The sequence below is a fragment of the Rattus norvegicus genome, chromosome 6 (genome assembly GCF_021556685.1).
Source record: "Rattus norvegicus strain SHRSP/BbbUtx chromosome 6, alternate assembly SHRSP_T2T, whole genome shotgun sequence".
NCBI classification, from domain to species: domain Eukaryota; kingdom Metazoa; phylum Chordata; class Mammalia; order Rodentia; family Muridae; genus Rattus; species Rattus norvegicus.
The window spans coordinates 38,108,936-38,117,218 of record NC_141539.1 but is presented as its reverse complement, the minus strand read 5'-3'; the positions used below and the strand labels follow the sequence as shown (position 1 = coordinate 38,117,218).

The following is an 8,283-nucleotide window of genomic DNA, read 5'->3' as shown; positions in this document are numbered from 1 at the left end:
CTACAACAGATAAGACCTCAGGATGTACATCTACTTGACACTACTTGCATTAGTCAATGGTTGCATTTTTGCAAACTGTGGCTGTGACAACCTTGAACAAGAAGGGCTTCCCGTCTAAGCTGCAGTGACTTTTCTGACTATGGATCACCATTCCTTCTGTGGCAGATTTTTACAGTTCCTCTAATGCCTTTAGGATGATTGTCTCAAAGTAACCTGCAGCTTTCCTGACAACTCCTCGCTCTCTCTACTGCTAAGAACTGTAGCTGTTTGTTTCTGTTTTATTTTAAAACCATCTTCTACCATATCCACCACTTCTACCTCCAGATCCATAGCCACCACCATAGGGACTGCCTGAGCTTCTTCCTCCGAAACTGCCCCCTTCATGGGTCCATAATTAGATTGCTGCTGTCCACTATAATTGCCAAAGTCATTATAGTTCCCACCACCACCATAGTTACCTCCACCAAAATTTCCTCCTTCATTGTAACCATCATGTCTTCCTCCACCACCACCAGATCCACCATCTTGGTTTCCATATCCTGGTCCACCACCTCCATAACCTCCTCTACTGTAACCTCGACGACCACCATGCTGCCAGCATCACCTCCAAATCCATTAAATCCACCATCGCCCCCTCCATAACTGCCTCTGCTGCCACCACCTCCACCACCATAGCCTCCTCTTCCACCAAAGTTTCCTCCACGTCCCATAAAGTTGCCAGATCCACCTCCATGTCCTCTCTGTGATCCAGCAGATGGCATCTCTTGTTTAGAATGTTACTCTTTCACTTCACAATTGTGCCCATTAACAGTGTGGTATTTCTGAACAACAATTTATCAACTGTGTCATGATTATCAAAAGTTACAAAAGCAAAGCCTCTCTTTTTCCCACTTTGCCTGTCTTCCATAACTTCTATGGTTTCAATCTTGCCATACTTTTCAAAGTAGTCTCTCAGATTATATTCTTCTGTATCTTCTTTAATGCCACCAACAAAAATTTTCTCCACCATTAAATGGGCACCAGGTATTATAGAATCCTCTCTAGAAACAGCTCTCTTTGGTTCCACCACACATCCAACAACCTTGTGTGGCCGAGCACACATTACAGCACCCACCTCTTCGACACAAGAGTAGGTCACAAAACTAAAGCCTCTGGAACATTTTCTTTGAGGATCTCTCATTACCACACAGTCTGTAAGTGTACCCCATTTCTCAAAATGTTCTCTTAAGCTACCATCTGTGGTTTCAAAGCTCAGACCACCAATAAACAGCTTCCTCAGCTGCTCTGGTTCCTTTGGATCGTGGCCCTCCATTTTGAGACCAGACTCACCTCTTCCAACTCGAGTTTAATATGGGCTGTTGGTAGGTCTTGAAGTAATCCCCTGGGCAGTGGGGACCTGGGACTGTACAAGCTCTCAGAGGGTCTTAGGGGTATCATAATACCGAACGTACACCACATTTCAAGTTATAAGATGTTTCTGAGCTCGGAGCTAGCTAGCTCAAAGGGTTATAACTCCAAGTCAGACCCTAACAATGGATGGATCTCTAACAGAGATCAGACTAGCAATGTCTCTGGTGGAGAGGGATGAAAGGGACTGGTTTCAAAGTCCTTCCAAGACCCAAGTGTTTGCAAGTCCACTAGAGTACCTACCGAGAGTGAAAGATGTTAAGCAGACTCACACCCTCCGCATCACACACTAAGTGTCTTGGTGTTTTTATGGGGTCCTTTCTGTAGACCAAGTGTGACTTTCATCCATTCCCCATCCAAAAAAAAAAAAAAAAAACCTTAGCTGCAACTCTCCATCCAGGATAAGTCAAGCTAAAAATACCTGGTTTCCCTCCCCAACCCAGAAATGGAAACTCACTCTCACTGTGAACCCCACAAGGCAAGCTCCACAGCACTGACCCACTGAGGAAACTAGGCTACCCGCAGGGGGCCACCTGAAATTGGTGCCTGCAAGTGAAGCATTCCAGGCCGGGCCTCCCAGGATGCACACATCTCTGTCCAATCGGTCTCCACACCATTAACAGCGGAGATTTCCCCAGACTGATCCCCCCGCAAGCCCCCCCAACCAACACCGCAGGCTCACTGGGAAGGAGGAAGGTAACTTTCCTGAAACAAAGAAAGTTGTTTTGCCCGCGGAAACCATCAGAACAAAAGTGGGGTGTCTTTGCTCTCAATGGTCTGAAACCTCTGTGCCAGGGTTGGAGAGGGGTATGTGATAAGGTTAAAGAATGAAGTGGGCACAGAAGGACATTCTAGTGTCATCAGTCCTTGGGTAGCAGAAACCAGGGGCACCAAGCCAATATTGTCACTAAGCAGGATTTGTAAATTGCTACCATTCGGCAATGGTCTTCCATTGTATAGGCATCTGCTTTCCTGTTTTCCCCCCACTAACCCTTCAATTATCTCTACAAATGCCTATTAATCAGTTTCTATAAACCAACTGGACAATGGTCACTGTCTGATAAGCCTAGAATTTGAAGATAACTACCATGCCTTGCTGTATACCTCATGCCGGTATCTTCTCCTTGCAATCTTCCGTCTCTTGTTAGCCATTCCTGGATGGAAGCTTAAGATCTCTGCAAAGAGGTGGAAGGCCTTGCTAATTCACCCTCAATGTGGTTTTGTCATGAGGTCATTGAGAACCAAGGCCCTTCTAGTTCCCATGGTTACCTCTGGTGAGTGGAAAGGTGACCCAAAGAAGGTGTGCCCTGTGAAGGCCTGAATAAACTGCATGGCTATCAAGTGCCAGGGAACATAAGAAGCCAAGTACTAGTCAACAAACAGTGCTTTGAATTGCACAGGAGAAAGAAGCTATTCCATGAAGATGCTATCCATCCCTCTGCCTTCCTTCTTACATCATATGGGCAAACATTCTGTCATCTTCTTGGTTTTATGCTGGGATTTTTTGAGATCTGGATGGGATCATCAAAATCCCAACAATGGTCATTTTCTTAGAGGTAAGCTTCCTTGGTGCTTCTTCAGACTATGCTTGATGCAGACAACAGAGCCCTTTAAGAAGTACTGGCAGAGTGGACTATGGAGTCAAGTAGGCAACGCATTAGCAATGTTCTCCCTGACACACCTGTGATGGTTAGGTACTTTATATTTTCAATTTCACACACTGTGGAGAGAGTCTCAATGAGAAATTGTCTAGATCAGGGTGACCTCTATGTTTGTCACGGAATGGGAAGTACCTTGATGAGGTTAATTGATGTTGGACAATCCAACCACTGTAGGCGGCACCATTCCCTACTAAAATATCCTAGACTATATATGGAGCTGAGAAACCAGGCTGAGCATTAGTAAGAATGCATGCATTGATTCTCTGCCCTCTGCATGCGACTGTGGCTACGGTATGTAGCTACCTCAAGTTCTTGCCATTTTCTTTCCCACAGTGATAGACGGTAACCTTGAATCATGAACCAAACAAACCCTCTTTCCTTCAAGGTGCTTTTGTCAAGCTATTTTATGACAGGAACAGGAAATGAAACTAAGGTCCCATCCTCTCCAACTCTGATATGATGGTTTCCGTTCTATCTTGTTATATTTTATTTTGTCATATTTGGTTGTCATTTCTTAGAAACTTGTTCTCTTCTAACGAGAGACAGAAAGAAAGTGGATCGAGAAGGGATGGGTGGTAGGGAAAAACTGGGAAAAATAAGGAGAGTAAACTAAAATCAGGATATATTGTATGAGAAGAGAGTCTATTTTCAATAGATTAAATAAGTAATCAATAATCAATAATAATAGGAAAATAAAAGGGAAAACTTTAAGAGTAGTTTTAAATTTATCTATTTGTAGATAGATGCAGTGTTATGTGAGAAGATCACCCTGGTTTGCAAAGATAAAAACCAAGTGCTAAGGAGATTCGGGGACTGAGGGAAGGAACTCAGCAGGGACCCTGGGATGGGTTGACCTCTGACTGCATGACCGGAGCTCTTTCTGCCAATTTATTCAACCTTCAAGAACACGGGAGGAAAAAACACTGCTCAGGAAGACTGAGAGTGAAAAAAAAGGAGTAGGGCCAAAATATAGGACTCTGAACCTATGAAATGCAGTGACATGGGATTCTTCCATGGGTGAAACCACGTTCAGTCCAGACTTGCCCATGGTGAGAGCTGAGACCTGGGCAGGTGGCACCGATGCTAGATTGCTCCAAAGAAGGATCGATCCAAGCAAGCTTGGCAGTGTCCCACTTTCAGAGCCAGTCATGGAACTGAGCACAGAGGTAGGTCATGCTTGGGACAGTTGCTGGCTCAGGTGTGGAATCCTTCAGAGGCTCCAGGCAAAGCCCCAGGTGGGGTGAGTCACTACCGGGAGACGTGGTGTCAGCGTCTAGCTAGCGCGAAAATAGGTGGTGAATAATTTGTTGGAAGCGGCTGAGGGCCGTACATATTCTGCAGCTATCAAATGTGGACTGTACATTGTTTTTAAACTCACTTCGTTTTCTCTTTTGCCAGAAAAAAAGAAGAAAGACCCACAAATTTTGGACCATGAGAACAATCCTGATCCCTTTGCTCTGCAGCCTTACTTCCCAAGCCCAGGTTTTTGTTGGTGTTTTGTCTGCAATGGGCTTTGGCCATATAAATATGGACAAGATGAGGTAACTCACAGATTCGCTGGCTGCTCTGAGGCTAATGGGTGGTGACTGCTTGTCAGCAAAGAGACAAGCAGGCAAGCACTCCAAGCAAGTAATCCATAATCCCAGAGGCTTGAGGGCAGAGGGCAGGGCTTCAGAAACTGGGGAAAGCAGGACACTATCTCCCCTTGCTATAGGAGGGAGGAGCTTGTAAGTGACAGTGGCTTTACTGTTTCTGAATCGACCACATGATCTAGACAAGGAGAAATGGAAGACAGTGAAGATCCCCTGATTTTTCTCTAGCTCCTTCCTGGCCATCTCTACAGAAGAGAGAGACAACACAGTAGAATTAGAGAGGGCAGAGTGAGGGAACACTCTGGATGCCTAAGGACTGAGGTAGATTAAGCTCATAAAAGCAAATGTAACATTGCTCACGGCAAAGCGGCGTGCACCAAAACCACACTAATCACACTTACTTTGACCTTTACCAGCGATCATTGTACACCATCACTGACTAAGCTCCGCCCTTGTCTGTACCAACCTATGGCTGCACTCCATTCCAGCAGATCCGCAACCGAGATTAAGAAGAGCCTGCCCTGTCTGGAGGTCCATTTGGGACCTGGCTAAGGCTCTCTGCCTTCAGCGGCTTGTCAGGAAACCCTCCAATACTCAGAAGTCAGAACTACACATCTCTCCCTAGCTGAAAGCATGTGAGCCCCATTTCCTCTCCGTGTATTTGCTTTTGAATAGCTGGGGTCCACATGGTACACGTTCCATGCTCACCAATATCTGCTGCTTCTCTTCTTTCCAGGGGATAGGAGATCCCACTGAGACCCTTCTAGTTAAATGGGTCCATAGAACCAGTCCCAACTGTAGGCAACTAGTAGAAGTGACGTGTGTCATTTGCAACGCAGAGCATTAAAGGGCACTTGGAGTTCTTCCTTCGTTCTCTTCTCTTACTGTAGCACCAAAACAGTGTGGTTGGGACACCATGCTCTGAGATCACAGAGCCTCCATCACTGAGAACCCTGTGTGATCTGACAGAGAAAAGCACTTGTTCTTTCTTCCCCTATCCCTTGGATGGAGAGGAGATGTGAACAAGGAAATAAATGTTTTATCAAACTGCTGGAATTTCTGTGCTGCTCTGTGAGCTGACTGAGCCTGTTCTGACCACTCTAATGATCAACACCGAGTAAAGAGCCTGTATGGAGGAAGAGAGAAACAGAAAGCAGGTCCTGGGGCTGTCCAGTGAAGTTTTGCCCGGATCTGGATGCTGAAGCAGTCTTGCCGCCTCTCAGCCAGCAGCTATACTTTGCCATCATGAGATTCACCCTGCTGGCCCCTCCTCACCTGTCCTCACTCAGACCAGCTATAAAACTGCAGGGACCCCATGACATGTGAAAAGTGTGCATCTTCTGTTTTCAAAGCTCACAGAGAATTCCAAGGTAGTATCGACACAGTTCAAAAGGGCACAGTCAGCAAACCGACAGCACAGGAGGGGCCAGCACACCGCAAGTGTTCTCCAACTCACTCCGTTACCTCAGTGGTCCAGGGAAACAAGGTCCCAGGACCTTTCTCAAGGTGGTACAGCTAGTAAGTAACACGGGCTTCTCCCAAACCAGGTGTCTCATGCCATGCTGTGGGACACTAGACTTTCTGACACCCTAAGTTCAGCCCTCTGGTTGCACAGGAAATCCAGACATGAGTCTCAGACCCAGCATCCCACTTCCAACAGCCACTGCCATCAGTAAAATGTGTGAGAAGATGGGCTATCCCTACATACTGTTGTTTGCCTGAATCCACCAACATTTGTCCTCAATTTGTCCGGGTTGAGAAGTGTGATCTTCACACTTCAGGAGAAGCAGAGAGCACTCGTGGATTGATTAGCGGTACAGACTCAGGAAAGGGTTTGTAATCTCTAGATTGGATTTCAATGAAAGGAAGGTTTGGGTTCTCTCTCTTTCTCTCTCTCTCTCTCTCTCTCTCTCTCTCTCTCTCTCTCTCTCTCTCTCACACACACACACACACACACACACACACACACACACACGAGGTCTGCTACCATGTAATGATTCAGGAAAATGGCCATCCCAAACATGGCTCTTGATCCTGAACTTCCAGTCTCCAGAGCAGAAGCTGATGAATCCCTGTTGTTCATTACCCAGTCTGTAGCGTTCTGCTATAGCCGGCAAGAATATATACCACACTGAGGAAAGAGGCCATGAGTGCTGAGAGCAATGCCAGCCACCACAGAGGAAGTACCAGGGCATCATTAATACCAGGGTGGGTCAATGCTATAAAGGAGGCTGCAGGTAATTCATACACTGTGGAGATTGCTAATGGCCCTGATACAGTGTGCGTGTCAAGAAGACCCTATCCCTGTAGCCACACAGATGATTCTCCAACACCAGGATCTCTCAATTCTCACTCATCCTGGCCTTGGAGAAACAGCAGCCAGCAGTAAGGAAAAGGGTATAGTCTCATCCCCAGCTCTGACCAATTACAAGACCCTCAGAGGCAATGCTGTCTCAGAGCCTTGTTCTTCCCTCATAAAGTCCAAAGCAGGCCCCAAAATCATGACCTTGCTTCAAAGACAGGGCATGTTAGCCTCGGGGTACTGAATTCTAAGTGCCCATGGAAACACAGGGAGACAGGATACTAGAATTTCCTTTCTTCGTAAGGCTTCTGGAGCAGAGTTCCCTGTGGTATCTGGGGGCTCCCTGCCCAGGCCCCAAGTCACAGCGAGCACCCCCCCCCCACTGCTGGGTGTAATATCACAAAGTCTGGATTGCTCCAGACCAGATTCTGGCCTTGGGAGCAGCTAGCAGCCTGCTGTCCAGCTGGCAATGGGTGGGGTCTTGAACAAAAGCTATGTGTAAACTGTCAATAAAAATCACTCTCTTGCATTCTCCACCCAGCTCTAATGAACCCCACCGAACCATTTATAAAGCCCAAGTGGAAAAGATCTCATCCATCCCTCCCTGAGCCTTCTACTGCCTCCAGCCTGGCTAAGTCCTTCAAACGCCAGCCCAGACAGATGGGTTCTCTTCTGCAAAGCCTGGGTTCAAACCTCAGGTGGAGGGCTTAGGTAAAGACCCAAGACCTCCAATACCATGTGCCTTCAGTCACCCTCCCCAGCAGGGAGAACAGACAACTGAATGTTAACAGCCTTTCATAAATTCTTTTCTCAATTTGTGTGTGTGTGTGTGTGTGTGTGTGTGTGTGTGTGTGTGTGTGTACGTGTTGACATGCAGTTGTGTGCATCTGTGTGGAGACTAGGTGTCAACTTCTGATATTATTCTTCAGATAGCACCTACCTTGTTTTCTGAGACAGAGTCCCTTGTTTTTTGAGGAAGGGTCTAGGACCTGGTGCTTGCTGATTAGACTAAGCCAGTGAGCCCCAGGCATCCACCTGGAATTACAAATACATACTGTTGCCTCGCCCAGCTTTTTTATTTTTAATCTGTTTGTTTGTTTGTTTGTTTGTTTGTTTGTTTGTTTGTTGACTATGGGTTCTGATGCTCCAACTCAAGTCCTCAGGCCTAAATACTTCACCTACTGAGCTGTCACTCCAAGCTCTTATAATCCAGGTAATGGCTATGTAGAGTTTAAGATGTCAAACGGCGCAGGGAACCACACAATGAGAAGAAAATGGCTGCTGGGAAGACGTTCCAAGAGGGGATTCTAATCACTGCGTT

General features: G+C 46.4%; 1 pseudogene; it reads right to left on the bottom strand.

The window, feature by feature from the left end:
- Positions 1-283: 283 nt before the first annotated feature.
- Positions 284-1,321, bottom strand: LOC148005143 (heterogeneous nuclear ribonucleoprotein A3 pseudogene; annotated as a pseudogene).
- Between the last annotated feature and the right edge of the window lie 6,962 nt (positions 1,322-8,283).